Here is a 20898-nt window from a genome sequence, read left to right as displayed (position 1 = left end):
TAGCTAATGAGGAATTAGCGAAGTCATGTGAAGTCATTAAGGGTCACCGATACATTCCTACTAACCGACCCGTTGCATCCGTGTTGTTTAACACCGGTGTCGGTATTAGCTTCATCACCATAAAATTCAAAGTATGCTTGGCCGAGTCAAGTAAACAAGATGTCCTCCCATTCAATATGATTGACCAATCGTAAATTAGTCAAGTCAGGAAAGACATCAAAGGATGCACACTCGAACTTGGAGCACGAAAATTCAGTAACGACTTTTCACTCATTCAATTAGGTTGTTACGACTTAACTTCTAGCATAGCCTGGTTGGCCGACAACCGAGCAGAAGTGGTTGTGCTGCGAAAACTATTATTCTTTTTCCCCCTGTCTGACAAGAGAACATCTTTTGGTGCACGGAGAGAAACACGACACACGGCTGCTGACCAACAACTGTATGAAGGCTCGGAAGAGTCTGAGAACAGGATGCATCACCTTTCTTGTCCATGTGGTCGACAAGAAGGCCGAGTAGTGCAAGGTGGAGGACATCCTTGTGGTAAGGGAATACCCTGAAGTCTTTCCAGAAGACTTGCCGGGACTACCTCCGCAGCGACAAGTCGAATTCAGTATCGATCTTGTGCCAGGAACTGCACCGATGGCGAAAGCTTCATATAGACTCGCACCCTAGGAGATGCAGGAATTATCTACTCAGCTTCAGGAATTGTTTGACAAAGGATTCAATAGACCGAGTTTCTCACCTTGGGGAGCTCCGGTGCTATTTGTCAAGAAGAAAGACGGAACCTTTCAGATGTGTATAGATTACCGAGAACTGAACAAGTTAACCATAAAGAACCGGTATCCTTTACCAAGGATTGACTACTTGTTCGATTAGTTACAAGGTTCTAGCTTCTAGCTTCTATTCCAAAATTGATCTAAGATCCGGACACCATCAGCTGAGGATCCAAGAGGAAAGCATTTCTATGACAGCGTTCAGGACTCGCTATGGGCATTACGAGTTCCTTGTTATGCCTTTCGGCCTAACAAACGCTCCCGCCGTATTCATGGATTTGATGAATCGGGTATGTTAGCCATATCTCGAAAAGTTCGTGATCGTATTCATTGATGACATTTTAATTTGGGATAATTTATAATTAAATCTTGTAAAAAAATTACATGTTTACTATGCGTTCGGTCGCCCGGGTCGTGCCGGGTTTAAGGTTAATAGACACGCCACAAAGCATAAAGCCGTGGCGGGAAAACCAAAGGTTATACCTTTAATAATATAGACACATTACGGGTGTACGCCTACACCCGTGTGTCGGGGTCGTGGCCATTTCGTAATATGATGCCAAGGATATCCGGGACATGGTCATTAAGCTCCCAAAGGCGTAAAGCCAACAAAACCAATTTTTAAACGGGTCACATTGAAATCACCCGACTACTAATGAGTTGGAGTCAATTGCCCGACCAAGCGGTATTTTAAATACCGTAACCCAAGCCCGTATAACAGAAAATAAGTTAAAAGTATTTACCTGAGCAAGTAATAATCCTTAATAAACAATGCAAGTTTCTTTTACTGGTCTCCTATTCTGGAACGAAGGTTTAAAACAACCTATTAGAATCCTAACGGGTCTTTAATTTAGCCTTAGCTTAGACCGGTCAGTTTCAAAGGATAGTTACGGTTTAATCGCGTGAAAGGCGAAAACCGGGAATGGAATGTGGTTTGGACCCAACAAGTTTGAAGACTTGTTTTATATGGGTAATATAACCACACTCTGGATTTTGAGGTCAAAACAATAAAGTTTGACCCGTTTCGGCTAGTTTATGTAAACTAGTTACATAAACCGGACCGTGCGCGCAAAAGGCGTAACGGGTAACCGTAAGAGTCCTACACAAGTTTCCTAAGTCAATATGCTTTAAGGAGGTTGTGGTATAAGTAGGATACCTTCCATAATGCCCGTAACGAGTTTAAATCCATTATATGCCCCGTAGGGGTATTTCGGTCATTTTAAAGATTATAAAAGAGGTTTCTGAGTTCTACAGGAAATCTGAGTTTCTCGAACAGTTTATAAAGTCCAAAATACTCGCTTAAAATTCGTTGAGAAACCTGTGTCGATCGAGGATCGACAGGTCAAGAAACTCCGCAGAAAGTATATACCGATTGTGAAGGTGAAATGGGATGCCCGTAGAGGTCCCGAGTACACGTGGGAGGTAGAGTCCACGATGAAGGAGAAGTACCCTCATCTATTCCAATAAATCTCGAGGTCGAGATTTCTTTTAAGGGGGTGAGGATGTAACACCTCGAAATTTTTGCGTCCAATAAAGTATTGACACGTGTCTTAAGTTTACACGTGGTGTTAAATACTAAATAAAGGACTAAAGTTGACAAACATTGAAAGTATGTAAATTCGAGGGTTAAGAATGTCAACGAGGGATAAATACACTGTACAGTAACCCTAAATGATGCTCGTACCTTCAAATGCATAAATCATGGATCGTACGGAACGAAATGCGGAAGAAAGTGAGAGATTACAAACTACAGGGGTTAATTGTGTCAACATGTTTAAGTTATACCTCTGAGTGACCCTTTAACCGCCTTAGAACGCAATTATGGGGTTAATTGCTATTTTAACCGCCTTAGAACGCAATTATGGCAGCATGGGCGCCCCCTAAACGACCCCTAGCACCTAGGGACACATGTTGATGATCAAGGAACCCTTGTAACCTTAGTTGTGATGATCTTGTGCTTCCATTTTTACTATAAAAGGCCATGTAATGCACACATTGTAACCACACCTCAAACCTGCTTTCTTGATCACTTCTAGAAGCTCAAGAGCACTCTTCTATCATCTCTGGTCGTGTACCAAGCTTCTGTAAGTATGCCTAACCCTTTGTGGTTTAGTTTTTACATAGTTATAGCTTAAAAGTCAATCCGTCGTAATTAACGATTGACTTTATGATAAATCACAAATGGTCCAGTGGTTTGTCGAATCAAAGGTAGTTATATGTTGGTAATCATGTGGGCTTTAAACCCCTAAAAGGGCACCCTCTGATTCCCACTCTAACTAGTCCGATTGTCGAGTCAAACTTGCTTAGAAAAAGTCAACAGAATGCTATTTTGCGATTTTATGCATAATCGGTAATGTAGATAGCGTGTAACCTGTTTTAGCACTAATATGACATGATAATAAGTATATTAACTAGTCTAAGCTTGTTTGATCCGACCGTTTTCTGTTTTGGCACGGTTCGGAACCGAAAGTCGCAAAACTTTGACTTTTGCTTTGACTTCAGTTCTGACCCGTTTTGGTATGATTTAGATATGCCTTAGGACTCTCTTAGGACCAGGTTACATGATGGTATAACCCTCTGTGACCGGTTCGTTGGTTGTCCGAGCGGGTCAAAATACCATGTAGAACTCAAGTTATGCTCGAAAAGGGTATATTCGGTATTTACCGAACCGATGCCATAACCGCAGGTTATGAGCAGGTTAAAAATAATTAAAAATCTTTAAAAATTCCAAAATATTATTTTACATCAGTGTGTAAAAGGTTTGGTGTTGAAATCTGGGTTTAGATAGGCGTTATGTTAATTGCACCGTTTAATACGCGCTATTTAGCATAACTCATATTCTGGACCTCGGATTGACGTGAAATTTTAGGGACATGCTTAGAAATCAGTAACTAATGTTATTGTCCTTTCACGTGTCCAAAATTCTCGTTTTAAAGTAAAAAGGGCGTTACGGTCAACTTTTCTGGAGCTACTTAAGAAAGAACAATTGTATGCCAAATTCTCAAAATGCGAATTTTGGATTCGCGAAGTACAATTTCTCGGTCATGTGGTGAATGAGAATGGAATACATGTCGACCCGTCTAAGATAGAAGCCACAAAGAACTGGAACGCTCCAGAGACCCCAACGGAAGTAAGACAATTTCTGGGTTTAACGGGATACTATCGAAGATACATCGAGAAATTTCTTAAAATTTCTCAACCGCTAACCTCGGTCACTCAAAAGGATAGAAAGTTCGATTGGGGTCAAAAACAAGAAACAGCATTCCAATTACTTAAAGATAAACTATGCCAAGCGCCAGTCTTATCACTCCCTGACGGTACCGATGACTTTGTGGTGTATTGTAATGCATCGCACCAGGGCTTGGGTTGTGTTCTAATGCAACGTGAAAAAGTCATCGCGTACGCGTCACGACAATTGAAAGTTCATGAAAAGAATTATACCACTCACGACCTGGAGTTGGGCGCAGTGGTATTCGCTTTAAAGATTTGGCGTCACTATCTCTATGGTACTATGTGTACCATATTCATTGATCATAAAAGTCTTCAACATATATTCAATCAAAAAGAACTAAACATGCGCCAGCGGCGATGGGTAGAATTGTTGAATGACTATGACTGTGAAATCAAGTACCATCCGGGCAAAGCAAATGTTGTGACGGATGCTTTGAGCTGGAAAGAGCGAGTCAAAACTTTACGAGTACGAGCTTTAGAGTTAACCATTTAGATGAACTTCACTACTCGTGTGCACGATGCACAACTAGAAGCTCTAAAGCCGGAGAACATTCAAGCAGAATCCTTGCGATTAGAGAAACAACTGGAAGAGATCAAAGATGGCACAAGGTACTTCATGGGAAGAATCTGGATTCCTTACTTTGGCGGATTGTGAGACTTAGTGTTGGATGAAGCACATAAGTCAAAATATTCAATACATCCCAGATCTGATAAGATGTATCAGGATGTAAAGGAATACTGAGTTTTCCTATAATAACAGTTATCACACAAGCATTAAAGTCGCCCCATACGAAGCACTATATGGATGAAACTGCCGATCACCACTGTGTTCGGCGGAAGTCGGAGACAAACAACTCATTGGCCCCGAACTAGTCCAAGAGACTACTGACAAGATATCAAAAATACGAGACCGTATCAAAGCGGCTCATGAGAGACAAAAGAGCTACGCGAACAGAAGACGTAAACCATTAGTCTTCGAGGTCGGAGACAAAGTCCTACTGAAAGTCTCGCCTTGGAAAGGCGTAGCTAGATTCGAGAAATGTGGAAAACTAAACCCGAGATACATTGGGCCATTTGAAATTCTAGAAAAGATCGGTACCGTCACATACAAGTTGAAAATGCCAGAAGAACTCAGTAACGTACACGACACATTTCATGTGTCGAATATTAAGAAAAGTCCAACAAATGAAAACAGTTATCATCATAGCAGATGGAATTCACGTAGACGACAAACTCCAGTTTACCGAAGAACCTGTTTAGATTATGGACTGGAAAGTCCACAAGACAAGGAGAAGTCGTATTAAACTAGTAAAGGTCCGCTGGAACTCACGTCAGGAACCCGAGAATACATGGGAACGTGGAGTTCAGATCAATACAAAGTACCCCTCCACCTGGTCGAGAAGAGTCCTTTAAAGGATAACTCAACGTGAATTTCTTGACGAAATTCTTTTTAACAGGGGGAGAATGTGACAAATGGCAATAAACCGGCAATTCCGTACAAACTAATCACTATTTTATTTACATAGTCTCATGCATTTAGGGTAATTTAATTACATAATAGTGTCGTTAATTGGATAACAAGGTTAGGACAAGGAAGCAATGCTAAAACATATGTTGGTTTTCGCCACATTGCGAAATCAGGCAAACAATGTCCTAAAAGTGTTGGTAGAAAGTGTCACGTGCACTATTCACGGTTACACTATTCATGCCACCAAACCATGAAATTAGACCGAAACACTGAAAAAATGACACTCGGATAACATAACTGAGTCCATTTATATAAGAAAACATTATTATGAAAACACATGTTGCAAAGAAACAAGACTTTCCAGTATAACGCCCTAATCTCAAAAATGTCCGTTTCGGCCAAAAATATGACATTTTAGCTCGTCCGAAACCATAATTTAGCATTTCCGGGACTTCGGAATTATGTCACTTGATGAAAAACACGCAATAACATTTTAAGGATATCAATCGGATGACCAAAATGATAAGCTTCCGATGTTATATCGCTATGCACTAAACTAGTCCGTTAGCGAACCGACGAGCTAGTAAGCGCTATTTCCGACATCATACCAACCGAATGAAAACTCTAGTGAACTAGTTAAGCCAAATCTGGAACTCGAAATTGCTTCATACATCACTTAGACGTGAAATAACAACTTGCGACAACGTCCGTCGGTACGCCACAAAAGTGTCGTAAACCCACCACGACCAAACGAAAGATATTTAAAGCGTCGAAATACAATTTTTACTAGTTTAGTGAACTAGTTAATAATAATTTTGGTCCCGAATCACTAATTACCCCTTAATGGTGTAAGTAAACCTTTAATCATCCAACTTTAATTAATGACTAAAATATCTACATTCTTAATCAATTTTATAAAAAAAATATAAATACCCCCCTCCCCTCCATGTGGACGGTCAAGATGGGTCCCACACCCACTTGAAACTTGTTGAAAACTTGAAGAGATTTGAGGTATGATGTTGGTTGAAATTTGATGCAATACACCATCATTTAGTCTATAAAACAAGACTTGATACTTATCCATTTGCAACAACTTCCACTTAACATTTCAACAAAGAAAAACCTTCATTTGGTCCTCTAAGCTCAATGCTCCAAAGAGAAACCAAGAAACCCACCATAAATCTTCATTAATCACTATAAATTACCCACATTTAAGGCACATTATGGTCATTAATGCAAGGTTTAGGCATGGATCATCATTAGGAGCTTCTTGGAGCTTTACCTTCTTATTTTTCTTCTTGATCACCTTGTGCAAAGTTGTAAGTCTTCTAAACACCATGTTTAAGCTTCTTATTACTAGTTGATTTCAAAAGTACAAGTTGATTATATTGAAGATTATTAAAATGCACACCAAAAACCCTAATTTCAAAGCTAATAATCTACTAATCTAAACTTATTATGTGGTTATTTGTGTAGATCAGTGCAACTAGTTAGTGTAATCTTGTTGATTATGTTGATTTTGTTAAGATTAGTGGTTTAAAGTTTATATTTATGATGATCTTGTGATTAGTTTCATGTAGTATTTTAGATTAGTGTTAATCTAGCCATGTTACACTTAAAAATGTGATTTAAACATGTGTATGTTTAAATCACACAAGATCATCAACTTCAAACATTATGAGCATTTGTATATAAACTTGATTAAGTGACTCTTGAAAGATTAAACCAAGAATAATCATGGGACAAGGCTTTTAACAACAGTAATGAACTTGATTTTTTGACATAAAATAAGTTTATGTGATATTAATTATCAAAAGTGTTATGTAAAAGTCTTGGAAATTTTTTACATAAAGATGTGTGAATCTTTAAAAGTGAAAAACAATTATAATCAAGTTTATATAAGTAATTAACTTAATAAATGGGTAACTTTGAAGGCTTGGAAGTTTAAGCAAAATAATGCTCATGAGAATCTTTGAAGGAATAAGTATGATTAGTGATGTAAACATAAGTTTAGTGATGTTTGGAAATTGATTATTGATTTAAATGCGTTTTTGTAACGTGGGAAACGTCATAGTTTTAGGGGAAACTATGGAGAATTTTTCTAAAAATCTAATCGCGATTAAAGAGGGGATTAAAGGGTGATTAACAAGGTTAAACGCGATTAGTGGTCTTTAACGTCATTATGGAAACTTTGATGGGAATATTTAAGGTTTAAATATTCAAGAAGTTCTTATGAACTTAAACTTATATTTTGACAAAAATTAATGGGCAAAAATATAACAATGTATAAGTATAATTTTTGGTAAGAAAAAAATTATATATTTTGGAGACATATCAAGTATATGTATATGTGCTATATATGTGTATGTATTAGATACCTATAGGGTGATCAAAATAAATACACATACATGTTCCTACATGGTCCAAGAAATGTTAGTAAATCGGGCAATTAAATAAAATGGCCGAAACGGAAATACATAACACTTGATGAAGACAAATTGGGCGTATCGAGAACAAGAGATGCTAGTAAATCGTGAACAAGTTACTACAATGTCGAGTCTAAAAATAACATATTTTTAGACACTAAACGAACACATAACTAAGTGGTCAAAAACAAGAATTCCGAAAGTCGAAAACTATAAAAATTACCAAGTATTTTTCATGTGAAAAACGAACTTATTAAGTTACATGCTTGGTGAATTTTTGGTAAAAATGCAAGAGTATATTTAATGGACTCACCAAAATTAGATTTGGGCTAGGCCCAAATTACTAAAATGCATGGGCAAGAGCCCACTAATAAATTATTTGGGTTAGGCCCAAATTACTAACATACATGGGCCAAGGCCCAATGACAGTAAAACTAGGGCTAGGCCCAATGACATTAAAAACGTGGGTTAAGCCCAATGACATCGGTTCGAAGCCGTTCACATATAATTCAATACATATTGAATATATGTATATACATAACAATCGAGCGAGTAAACCATCAACGCTCTAAAATACAAAATTGTTCCAAAGACGACAAACGAGAACATAATAAAGAATTCAAGATGAACAACTTGTACGAGGTCCGAAAGACCTAGTGTCTAACGAGATTAGTACACATGTAGGTTATTGACGCGTACGGACACTCACTTCGATTTCATAATACATGGAACGCAAATTTGTGAGTTCATGTCCCTCCTTTCACTGATTTCAATGTTTTGTTTTCAAAAACATCAAGGGGAAATACATGCTAAAACTATTGGTATGTTAGTGACGGAGTAGTAGATAACATGATCAATGTGCATAAGTAGGATGATAACATTAGTAACCATTAATCACATAGAGACCAAGGTGCAAAAGGTGTAGATCTATTAGGCTTGAGGCACACCCCACTCCTAGTTGTTAACCGTGGAGTGCTTTTGTGATCCCAAATGATAACAAAGTGTTCTCGGTTTAGTTATTTACTTATGGTACATTATGTCAGGGGCTCGCTACCCACTGATAATTCCTTAACAGACTCCACGAATGAATCAGAACATACCATGATTACAAGATTTCATTTTCATGAATACTACGATTACAAGATTTCATTTTCATGAATACTACGATACCAAGATTTCATTTTCATGAATACTATGATTACAGGATTTCATTTTCATGACTACTACGATTACAAGATTTCATTTTCATGAACACTACGATTACGAGATCTCATTTTCATGAATACTATGATTACAAGATTTCATTTTCATGAATACTACGATTACATATGATAAAAAAAAACTGCATGAACTCGCTCAACTTTTGTTGACTTTTTAAAACTACATGTATTTCAGGAAACAAGACTTGAGCCGGTGATACATGATTGGATGCAATGATTACCTTTCTTACGTCACACGCAACACGCTTCCGCAACTAGCAGGGTGTGACAATTTGGTTCCAAATTCAAACGATTTGAATGAATATCCACCTCGTTTGAGAATACTAAGTCCAAAAGTTCATGATTTTGTCAATTTTTATCAAGTTTTAGGTTGAATTTGGTTCTGATTTGTTTACGGATTGATCAAAACGATCTTTTACGAGTTATAACATGAAATCAAGTCATTTTAACCGTGGAATCTCGGTAAATTTGATGAAAAAGTGTAGAAAATGAGTAGAAAGAAGTTGTTTTTGAAGGAATCAAGCTGAAATGGTAAGAACTCTTCCTCCTGAGCACTGATACCACTTGTAGGATCGGGATTCGATCAAACGAGTCATTCAGAAGAGTTCTCGATCAATACCAAAGGCGGAATCAGACGTATTGATGTTATAGCAGCTAGATTTGCATTTAGAATCACTTTAACTATCGATTATATTGATTTGATAGTGTTTACAGATCATTCGACACTTCGGCAGCACTTCGTCTCCGGAATCACAAAGTTACAAATGAAGACTTGTACTCACCTATTTATAGGAATGCTAGACCCCACGAACCAGACCTCATGAACTGGTCCACGTCGCACGAACTGGCCAGAAAGCATGAACTTGATCACCTCGTGAGGGGTGGCCTAGCCACTTCGTGAGGGATAGCTGGTTCAGGTCTGATTCCTGTTTCTCTCGTACAACGTGTCCTTGTCTATCTATTCTAGTTACATGACTCGATACAAGATGAAGTCAACAGACATATGCACTAACAGTATTTGATCGATTACCTGCGAAATAATACTTCTGACCCATCAGCGATTTTATCGAAGGCGACTTCGAGGACAGTGATAAAGAACCACAACGTTTTTATCATGGTGATCGACGAAATTAGCTATACTAACGTGTGTGTTGTTTGTCTCTGTGGAATTAGCTATATTCGCTCGTGCAAGATTCTCTCTCTGACCGGCGAAGTTGTTACATCGGCGAAGTTATCAGCGAAGTCTTTTGTGTCTTTGTGTTTCCTAGTGGTCATCGGCGAATTTAAGGTTGTCATCGGCGAAATTGTGCTTCATCCAGCTACTCAGCGAAATCAGCTTCTGATCAGCAAACTTAAGTCAAAAACCATCAAAATGTCTTTGAATCAATTGAACCTAGTTGTTCAAGCTGAACTTGAGACCGGAACCGCTACAAGACCACCAAAGCTGAAAGGAGAAGCTGATTTTGTTACTTGGAAGAATTGTATCAAATCGTTCTTCGAATACACTGATTACAATCAATGGATTTCCGTCACCGTTGGACCCCATGTACCAACGGTGGTTCGAGGAGACGTGATAGTTGCTAACAACGACCCCACAACCTACACTGAAGAAGACAAGGCCCTAATCCAACGTGACCGTCGTGCACATGCTACTATAACCATGGCTTTGTCAACTGATGACTGTAACATGTTTGAGGAATACACCACTGCAAATGATCTTTGGCTCGCTTTGATCGACTACTACGACGGAAACGAAGAGCTAATTCAGAACAAAAGAGACATGGTGCAGAAGGAATACGACATGTTTGGTGGAATTCGTGGAGAAAGCCTTTCCAATCATATCAGTCGCTTTCTGAGTATGATAACCAAGATGAAGAAGGCATAAATCCTATCACTAACCGTGCTGCTATAAAGAAGCTTTTGGACTCGCTTCCAAAGGAACGGAGCCTGCAGTGCATGATGATCAAAAGGGATTTCCTCAACAACCTAAATCCTGCCACTCTGTCCAATTTGATCAACACTTTGAAGGCTTTTGAAATGGATGTCAACAAACGAGAAATGAATACGGCTGGTTACACCCCAAAGTCTACTCAGACTTCTGTAGGATTGAAGAACGTGGCACTTCTTGCATCAGAAGGCGTCAGTCAACAAGCTTCAAACACGACTTACTTTAATGTTTCCGTAAGCACATCAAAGGCTCCACAATCCAGTGAAAAGACAGCCGCGGTCGGTGATACTCAAGCCTTGAAAGTTTCAACTGAAAACGTGGCTCTTTTCAACATGTTTCTGAGCAGCTATGAAGCACTGATGTCGGGAGAGCTCAAGAAGGAAATTTTCACTTCTGAAGACATGTATCAAGTTGATCCAAATGACATGGAGGAGATGGACTTGAAATGGCAGATGGCTATGATCACTTTAAGGCTGAAAAAGTTTCAAGACAAGACTGGGAAGCACCAAGCTCTTGGAAAGGCTAGTTTCGACAAATCTAAGCTGAGATGCTACAACTGCAAGAATTTGGGTCACTTCAAGCGAGATTGTCCTCTGTTGAAGAATGGAAACACTGAAGCTGCTCCTGCTGTAAGACAAATCGGTATTGACGAAAACAATGACAATGCTGCTCCTAACACACCAAAAGCCTTGGTAGTTGAGGATGACGACTTGGCTGAAGAAATTGCTGAAGCTAAGGAACAAGTCAACAAAGCCCTCATGGCAAAGATCTCGAGCGGGTCATCATCTTCATCATTAAAAACGGTCGAGAAACAAGGTGCTGGAATCCCTAAAGGAGATAATGTTGCTGATAAGGGTCTGAAGAGCATTCTCACCCCTCTGAGCCTGAGAAAGATGTCTCCTGAAGACGCTGAGAAGCCTAAGGAGCAAGTTCAGAAAGAATCAACTGATGAGAAGAAAGAGAAAGCAAAAGCCTCAGCTTTAGCCATGAAAACCGAATCCTCAAAGGAGAAGGCAGACAAGGATTTGGTAAATAGCATTCCGCATTAATTTAAAGTGAAATTAAGCTCACAATCACGTGTAAATGTCGTGGCACACTATAAGTCTCTCAACCTTGAGATTATGAGAGACAAAGATAAGGTTTTAAAATTCAACAAAGAACTCAAAGAAAATGAGGCCGCGTATCAGAGAAAGTTGAATTCAACTTTAGCTGAAATGCAAACTCTAAAAGAATTCGTTTTTAGAAAAGATTTTATCATCAATGATTTGACAGAAAGATTAGAAAAATCTTTGAACAAAAGCAACAAATTACAAATTATAATAGACATATGGAATGTCAGTTAAAAGGCCTTTACTGACATCAAAAACTGCCAACGACCAACGTATGTAAAAGATGGGATTGGGTATAAGGATAGGCAAGGAAATGAAAGAAAACTTTTCTTTCCACCACATAGCAAAAACTATGTGCCTATGCCAACTCCTCATCCCGATAATGATTTGATTGATGAAAACGCTCTTATTGCTTAAAACAATTCTTTTAAAAATGAAACAACCGCTAATATTTCTGAAAGTAATGCAGATTCATTTGTGTGTAAAGTAGATGTGTGTGATCAGGATGAAGACTGCGGCGGTTCAAAAGTAGGGATAGGTTATTCAGGCAACAGTTATTCTACTGTTAACTGGTTCGCTTGGAACTGTGATAAGAAAAACAATATTCGGGATGAATGTAATAATTTAACTAAGACGGATGGCTGTAATGGCCATGTGCCTAAATTTAACTCTTTGGATGACTGTAAGGGCCATGTGCCTACATTTAAGACCTGTGATCGTGAACATTCTATGTTTGAATGTCATGATTTAAATTCTACATTTTGTGGTGATAAAATGTGTGTGAACCTCCTATATTTGTGTCAGAATTAAAACAAAATAGTTTTGAAAAATTCCTCACCGAGGAAATTCCAGAATTTATTCCATCTCGAATAGGTATGACAGATTCAGAAAAGGAAGTCACTGAAGAAAGCAACAAAGAAGATTCAAACTTTTCTGCCTCAGAAAAGGAAGAAGAAACTTCTAGTTCTGACGAAGATCAAGAATCAGAAAATTCAGGTGAAGATCAAATAACAGAAGATCAAAGTTCCAAAGATTCAAGTGAAGAAATTACAGACGAAACAAATGAAGATCAAAGCTCAGAAATTTCAAGTGAAGATCAAGCATTAGAAAGTTCATCAGATCCCGAAAATGATGAAGACTACTCAGAAGATGAAAGTCGTATTGACAAGAAAATGAAGAAAGTTGAGAGTTCAAGCTACACCGCATCAGAAGACTCCTCAAACAGCTCAAGACACTAATCACATACATCATCTTCTACCACCAAAAAGAAAAGGCCCAAACGCAAACGATGTTTTCACTATGGTCATTTAGGACATACAGCGAAACATTGTAAAAACAAGAATTTTTCTGAACCATAATATAATTTTGTTAAAAATTTCACAGAGCAGTTTGATTACTTTTAGAAATCAGTCAAAAATCTGGTTAATTCCACTACTTGTTTTTTGGAAACAAAAAGAAGATATCGTGGGACAAAACCATGATAGATCCAAAGTGAAGCAAATCTGGGTTCCCAAATCAAACTGATCAGTGTATATATTTGTATTTCAAAATAAACTCCAGTAATGGCTTCGGATGCTCATGGAATATATCTGGCATGTCGACAGTGGATGCTCAAGGCATATGACTGGCTTAAAGGAACTTCTTAAGAATTTTCGTTTTATCGATGGCGACTTCGTGTCTTTCACCGGAGACGAGAAGTGTCGCAACTCCCATCCCCCTAATTACCCGGGAACGGGCGGTCGCGTCCAGTTTCTGTAACAACCCGCACGTTCGTGCGTTGTTACTACTCGTTATACTCGTTATGCCTTGCACCAGAGATTCGGATCATAATCTAGCTATATCGCATACGTCGCTATTTCGCAGTATTTTCGCATATTACGCATACTTTATCGCTATGACGCATCACATCGCACGTACTAACACTCACGATGACATTGAGTAAGGACCTATTCTACCCTCCTCGATAGTCGTGATATGTCGCAACGCACCGCATATTCGAAACAAGAAACTCGATTATCGCAACGCAGACTTTGAAATGTGGATATTTATACGACCCTTTGTGTGACTAATTATAATAAATATATGAATGTGGGTATGAAGATGTGTGACCAAACTATCAATATGCTTAACGAACAAAATGAAACGTCGAAACGCAACTCGCCAGATGCCCTCGATCGGATGACCAACCGATCGAATGGCCATCCGATCGGATTGCCATCCAATCAAAGCGTCACCCGATCGGATAGCCATCCGATCCATGGCACCCTATCACCTTCTCTCCTCTTCACCTATAAATAGCCCTTGTCACGTCACTGTTCAAGTGATGTGACAGCTCTCGCTCGACCAGCACGCTTTGGGGTTATTTTCTCTCGATTTCTCGCTATTCTTGTAAGTTTCTACCTCAAATCTTGTACTTCTAGGATCTACACGCACTTCTTCATCATTTTCTCTTTTGAATCTTAACTTTTAACCGTGAAATCAATGGATCTGAGGTGTTCTAGGATGATGTCATCATGGAGTTCTTATGAACTTCAAGTGTTCGCCTCATTCCACCAAGAACCACTCAGATCTGAAGGATTTCCACAAGATTAAACAACACTTTCGCATAGAACTACACATATTCATTGATAAAAGCATTGAAAGATGGTTTTCCAACTTTCTTTCAACTCTTTTACACTCAATGCACTCAAAACCGATAGAATCGGAGCTCGTTCTGATCTTCTACCCTTTCCTAGTGTTGTGTCAGCTCAAGATCTGAGTTCTATCAAAGAGACATGAACAACCGTCTCGAACAGTGGTGTCACACCCCGACCACGTAAAACAACAAATCATGGCGGAATCGTCGGGGAGTGTTGTAACAGAATCATTGTTTCACAACCATGGATCAATAGTTTTGTTTTATTGAATTATTGAACTCAATGTTTTGGTACAATTCAGATAAATACAAATAATTGTTTCTCAGTTTTAAAGTCGCTAAGGCACAAGTCCATTCTATGTGTAGCATGCATCAACAATCATCACGTAGCAGTACCTGAAACATATATGAAAATAGGTACGTCAGCATAAAAATGGCTGTGAGTAACATAGGATTTTATGTATTAGATTCATGGCTTTGGATAATGGAGGAAAAGGTTTTATGTTTTCAAAATAGCCATGAATCCAATGTAAAAAAAAGTTTTGTTTCTGAAAACGTGTCGTTTTGGAAAAGGGTTTATAGTATAGACAAAATATACTTTGGTCTTGGAAAGTTTGTATAAATAGTATAACAAAGAATACTTTAGTTTTGAAATAGTTAATAGGTAGTATATCAAAATATACTTTAGTAATTAAAATAATAGATTTGGTAGTATATCTCAAGTATACTTTAGTTTAAGGATAAAAGTATTGGTAGTATATCAAATTATACTTTGGTTTTGAAATAAGCATATCAACTATGCTTTAGTTTAAAAATAGCATATCAACTATGCTTTGGTAGTATATCTAATTATACTTTGGTTTATGAAATAACAAAGTCGGTAGTATATCAAACTATACTTTGGTAAACAGTAGCATATCAAACTATGCTTTGGATAGTATATCAAAATATACTTTAGTTTAAAATAACGAAGTTGGTAGTATATCAAACTATACTTTGGTAAACAGTAGCATATCAAACTATGCTTTGGTAAATAACAAAGTAGTATGTTAAAACACATGTTGGATTTTGTACTTAGTATATCAAAATATACTTTGGTAGATCACATTTGAGAGTACATCAAACTGTACTTTTGTAGTATATCAACATATACAAAAAGAGTGTGATTTGGTATTCAATCAAGCCTTAGTGTATCAAACTACACTTTGGAGACTATAGAAATACCACAAAGGCAATTTCTATTTGGTTAAAATTTGGTTTCTGACATTCCATACAACAAGAATGGGGTGTCTAGTCCTATAGCGCTATATCATACTACCAATCAGCTGGGTGAATGTATAAAAATAGGTACAATCCAACAATTAGTTTTATAAGTTTTGGAAAATCAGTGTTTAAACCATAGGAAATCGTTTAATTTATCAACAGAATATGTACTAATCATGTAGTTTAAAATCAGGAAAATAACAGATAGGCATATATGTTTCACCCCAAAACAATTGAAAACAGTAAAAGAGGGGACTATGTACTCACTTGAGATTGCGAGTATCCTTGATTAAGTGTCCTAACAAAGCTCGGGAAATCAAGGAATCAAGTGGTACCTAGTATGGAATCGCTAGGTTAAACAATCGGATCCTAACTCGGGAGATAGGATAGAATGAAATTCTATAAATCAAATGAGTATTGCAACTCATATGGTATGATTTAATAGACCTAACATTCTGATTTGGAAGTCTACCTAAGTGCTTTTGACCCGTTTCGACCCATTAGTACAAGCCATTATAATGCGTCGTTTGCGTAAAACTATGTTCGGATGGTTAACTATGTGCTATGTTAAGTCTTACATGCCCAATTATCCCTAAACATGTTACTAATTCAGATTATATCTCAAAAATATGTTCACATAGTCAAAATACGGATTTATGCTTCAAAAGGGCATTTTGGTCATTTCCTATGGGCATACAAGCTAACTAGCATACGACTAACCAATCCTATGTGATCATAAGGTATAACCTCAGTGGTTATTCCCTATGCAACTATGATCACTATCTAAGCTTGGTCGGATCTTAAAGATCGACCAAACGGGTCGGGTTCGAAAGTGTAAGCGGTTGTTTAGACCGCTTAACTTACGACCCTAAACAAGCACTAACTAATAGTGTCGAGTTAAACATGTCAAAACATGTTTAACCTACTGATTTGGTATCAAAACAAAGTGTTTTGATACCTAAAACTAGTTCCGTTGCAAAATGCGTGCTAAAACGCATTTTGACCGAAACTTTGACTCGACACTACACCTAGTTAACGTGGTAATCAGTGGGTATAATCACTAAGGATTATAACCTGTGTCACCTCGAACTTTGCGTTGACCAAAGAATGGTCAAACTGAAAGTCAAACACTGTTTGACTTTTTAAACTAGTAAGCAATAAAAGGAATGAAAGAATGCTTACCAAGGGTCCTTGCTATCTTTTCTACAAGAAAACCAAGTTCCCAATAAGATTAGAAAGCTCCAATCACTTGTGGGAGCTCTCCAAATAGATGTAGAGAAGAGGAAGAATGAATGAGCAAAGAATGAATGAAAATGTTGGGCTATTTATAGTTGTGGTGAGATCATGAGATCATTCCAAGTGTTTGTGTATTCCCCAAGAATAAAATCATGGCCATACACTTGTTACAAGCAGGTTAGAAGCCTTGGGGAAGAGATAACTTGGTTACCACACAAAGAATTTGCATAAACAGCCCTCAAACTTCAAACAGATTGCTGAAATTCAAATTCTAGTCGCCGGGCTGTTCAGGTGCTGCGCGTAAGAGATGGGGGTGGGCTTACGCGCCCCGCCTGAGCTCCCTAGTTCAGCAAAGTTTCGAAATTGGCAGTTTAGGTCCCTGCATGCATTCGAGTCCATTTCAGGCCTTTTTGACCCCCGTTAAGCCATTTTCAAGGCTCTACAAAGTCAATAAAGTTTAGAGGACTCAAAATATGCTTAGAACACTCTCGGATGTCGGCTCGTTTGGTCGTACGGTCGCGTTGTTCGTTAAATTACGACGAAACTCAAACGGACGCGAAAACGAACCAAATTAAGCGACGAATGGGATTTTTGCATGCCGATCACTAAAATAAAAATATTTTAGTGTGTACAAAAATTTTGGATGTTCAGATGTGTCCAGAACGTAAAATATGCGCGAAAATGCAAACTTACGCCGTTTTTGACACTTTTAGTCCCTGTAAGATCATATAAGCATGTTTTCGCACACCAAACCTATCAAAGCTTATTTCTAAGCCATGTTTAGGTTATATATGGTATGTTTAACTTATGATCAAGTTCTGGACTGTACGTTTCCTTACGAATCGGTATAGTTTCACAGTTTGACGCAAATAGTCCCTGCGATCGAATAAACTTGTTTTTGCCATACCAAACCTTCCAAAACTTATTTCTAAGTTATGTAAAGGTTATTTAAGGTATGTTAAGCCTATTTCACTATTCTGGAGTGTTTGTCGCACTAAACTGATTACGTTTACACACCAGTGCGCGTATAACTTTCCAGAAAGCGATTTAAAGCTCGGAATTGAACAAGAATTGATATGTGCAAAGGATACACATATTTATACAAATCCCAGGTATGAAACTCAATGTTTCATTGATTTGGCATTTGTTTGGTGTTCGAGGTGACACAGGTGTCACAAGTGGACTGATCAAACTAGCGGGATTCCTGTTCGATCGGGTCACTTGAGTCTTGATGGGGTTTCTATTGTTTGGCACGTGGTCATACCGTCCCGAGAAAACCGCAAAACTTTCAAAACAGTCAAGTGGCAAAGACGATCAGGTCGTTGGGATGGATTGCCGTTCGATCGAATTGCCATCCTATCGGATTGCCGTCTGATCGAACAACCATCTGATCGGGTTACACTTGGTCCCACACTTAAGCTTTTATTTCCAACTTTTCAAAGATCTGAACGTCGAACGGATTGCCGTCCGATCGGATTGCCATCCGATCGAACGACCATCCGACCATGTGACATTTGGAGCTCCAACACTTAAACAATTTTCAACATGTTCAATAACCAATGGATTGCCACCCGATCGGATTGCAATCCGATCGAGTGACAACCTGCTGTGAACTTGTTCTCACTAAGTGTCCTACTAATCGGATCGCCACCCGATCGAACCGTCGTTCGATCGACCGACCTGAAGGGTAGAGATACTTCTCTATTTTCAAAATGCTACAACGAAAACTTCAAAGCCATCATACACAAACACATCCTTACCAAACAAGATGTCAATCCAATCGAATGGCCATCCGATCGGATAACCATCCGAACGGATTGACATCCGATCGACTAGCCATCCGATTGGATTGCCATCCGATCGGATTACCATCCGACACTTGGTTCACCGCCGCCGTTTAACGCACTATTCAACGCTTACGTTATCAATCTGTAACCAGGCTAATCTCAGATGCGCTCCCTTCAATCCAACCAAGTTGTGTTTACTTGCCGAACACCGACTGTGAGTATACTCGAACCCTTTTATCGCATTTTGGGTGTAACATACGTTCCTATCAATCAAAGTTATCAAAACGAATTATTCAATCAAACTGTTTATCACTTGCGAATAATTGTTATGCATATTTACACGTGATGCTAGTTACATGTGTGTTAGGACTTATACTCGCGAGGTCCCGCCTTAACTAGTATAGTACTATAGAAACCGACGGGGTCTAGTTAGGATGAATAGAAATCGCAATCGCAGCTCGAGAGACTTAGCTTGTAGTATCTGTCTTGTATGCATGTATGTTGAGGTATCTCGTTTATGTATTTGGTAATTTGCAGCACTTTTTATCTATTTACGCTTTGCTATCAAAACTTGTATACTCGCCAATACTTTTGTATTGACGTTGTTTTAACGTATGTTGCAGGTTTAGTCGCAGTCTATATCAAATCAAGATAGGAAGTCTAGAAACACATCAAAAATCTAGGTTGTCGGATTTGTATTATTTGGGAGAACATGAAATTCGTCACAGCTTATGTGATTGTAATTGTTTGTTAGTATGGGATAATGAACGCATTAAATACCGTCGCAATTTAGTTGTTATAGATTCTCTTGAGTAATCTGATTCGGCTAGTGTCGCGCCCCGCTGATTCCGCCATCGGTTGGGGTGTAACAGATTGGTATCAGAGCCATAACTATAGGGAATTAGGCCAGACTTGACCTAGTCCGGGTCAATGTCTTAGAAACGACCTAGTCTATAGTCTAGGTACCAACAGGCCGACTCGTGCGAACCCAGTAAGATTTTCACGGCCCTACTTGATACTCTCGTTCGAATCCGCTAAAACTACAACTTCGCGTGAACACCGCATACCACAATTTCACGCGAAGAGCCTTTCCTAAGGTTGGAATATTACTTATCCTTTCCTAATACCAACACAATACACACATTTTTGAAAAGACTCGCATAACACAACCGAGTGATCCAGTCGAGATCAGGCGTGAAAACCAAGAACTCTCGATAAGATCGCTCACACAGCGCATTTTTCAAGCACGAGAATTTTTCATCGAGCTAGGAGTGACATCCATAACTCAACGAAAGTCTCCATTTTAAAATCTAGTGGAACTCCCGGACTTATTCGAAGAGCACAACCACAGTTAGGAGCGAAGTTATTAAGTCAGGGGTGAAACCCGTATCTTAATGAACCGTTCCACTCTCTATAAAATGGTTTTCAAAAGCTCTCACCAAGGACTCGGCTAAAACAATAACTCAAGCCACGCGATGACTAGGAAGACGAATGCCATGAGCTGCATCCCAGTGGAAGCATAAGTCTTCTAGGGCAACGCGCGTGCACAAACTTGTTGGGTAAAGTTGGAATACCATGGGTAGTCGACGCCTAAACAATCGAGGCACTCTATCTATTTCTCTAGCATATGACTTGCCAAATTTACGCTTTATTGAACCTATTTACGCTTATGTGGCTACGATTTAAAACTTTACGCTTTATCAATTTCTCGATTTATCGATTTTTGCTCCATGTTTTTGTAAACGCACAAGTCGCACAGCCATCGCAATCTAAAACGAAAACCGAGTGTTCGCAACAAAGCT

This window comes from Helianthus annuus, chromosome 6 (genome assembly GCF_002127325.2).
Source record: "Helianthus annuus cultivar XRQ/B chromosome 6, HanXRQr2.0-SUNRISE, whole genome shotgun sequence".
NCBI classification, from domain to species: domain Eukaryota; kingdom Viridiplantae; phylum Streptophyta; class Magnoliopsida; order Asterales; family Asteraceae; genus Helianthus; species Helianthus annuus.
The sequence above is the reverse complement of the archived record's forward strand: the minus strand, read 5'-3'. Positions refer to the sequence as shown.